Below are 1,140 nucleotides of genomic sequence, written 5' to 3'. Positions count from 1 at the left end.
CGCTAGAGGTGAATCAGTGATGGCGACGATCGGTTGAGCTACCAACCGGTTGTTTCAGCGATACCCACCATGCCCACGAACGTGAATGGCATGTGGGTGTGAAGCGATACGCGGCGGTGGCTGGGTGGGACCGTCCCCGGCCGGTGAGGGGGGGCCTCCCGGCGTGCTGGCCGCGCGGTGCGTGGGCGCACGCGCTACAGCCGGCTGGTGGGGGCGGCCAGTGGCAGGCGCGCCGGCCGACGGAGGCGGCAGGCGGCGCAGCTGCGCGCCGGCGCACCCTGCACGCGGCGCCGTGCGGCCAAAGTAGGTCCTCGCGGGCCCGGTGCGAAGCGCGGTGGACATCTGCAGTGTGCTGGTCCGATTGAGGACTGTGTGCGCTGAGGATGCGCCGCCGCCCGGCGCTCGGCGCCGCGACGCCGTCTGCTGCTCGGTCGCCTCTGCGGTTCTCGCAGGTGGATTGTATCGCAGCTGTGCGGACGTGTTGGCGCGTGCGCTGTGCTGGGAGAGTTCGCTTCGGCACCCAAGTGGGGCTTTTGTCCTTCTGTGGCGCTGGCGTTGGAGCTGCCGGCCACCGTAGGTGGCGCGTGTTGTCTCCCGCCGGCAATGCCACGACAGCACGCTCCCGGGCCTCTGTCGGCAGCGGCAAGCTCAGTTGGGAGCACGGGTGGTCGCACCTAAAGCGTCTACTCGCCAAACTCCGGGCGATTGCGCCCCTCTCGAACCCGACCAAGTACTTAGGACGGCGCTGCGCGCCGCCGGGACCTGAGAGGGTTTCGAGGTGTATTGTGCAGGGGAGCTCAGCCTCCTCCTGTTTGCAGAATAATTGAGCGGACGCTTGCGTGTTCGCGCGGGCCCCCGGGACACACTCCCGGGCGGCCGGCTGCTCAGCTCTAGTTGACGCAGCTCCCTGGTTGATCCTGCCAGTAGTCATATGCTTGTCTCAAAGATTAAGCCATGCATGTCTCAGTACAAGCCGCATTAAGGTGAAACCGCGAATGGCTCATTAAATCAGTTATGGTTCCTTAGATCGTACCCACGTTACTTGGATAACTGTGGTAATTCTAGAGCTAATACATGCAAACAGAGTCCCGACCAGAGATGGAAGGGACGCTTTTATTAGATCAAAACCAATCGGTCGGC

General features: G+C 63.9%; 1 non-coding gene across 1 annotated transcript in view; it reads left to right on the top strand.

Moving 5' to 3' along the window:
* The first annotated feature begins 904 nt into the window (after positions 1-904).
* LOC126429411 (small subunit ribosomal RNA) overlaps positions 905-1,140 on the top strand; it is a 1,910-nt gene continuing 1,674 nt past the window's right edge. Inside the window, exon 1 of the ribosomal RNA XR_007576933.1 lies at positions 905-1,140. This exon is cut by the window's right edge and continues 1,674 nt beyond it. This is a non-coding gene — a ribosomal RNA (small subunit ribosomal RNA).

Source organism: Schistocerca serialis, unplaced genomic scaffold, assembly GCF_023864345.2.
Source record: "Schistocerca serialis cubense isolate TAMUIC-IGC-003099 unplaced genomic scaffold, iqSchSeri2.2 HiC_scaffold_1018, whole genome shotgun sequence".
Classification (NCBI taxonomy): Eukaryota; Metazoa; Arthropoda; class Insecta; order Orthoptera; family Acrididae; genus Schistocerca; species Schistocerca serialis.
Note: the sequence above shows the minus strand (reverse complement) of the source record. Positions and strands in the feature narration are given on the sequence as shown.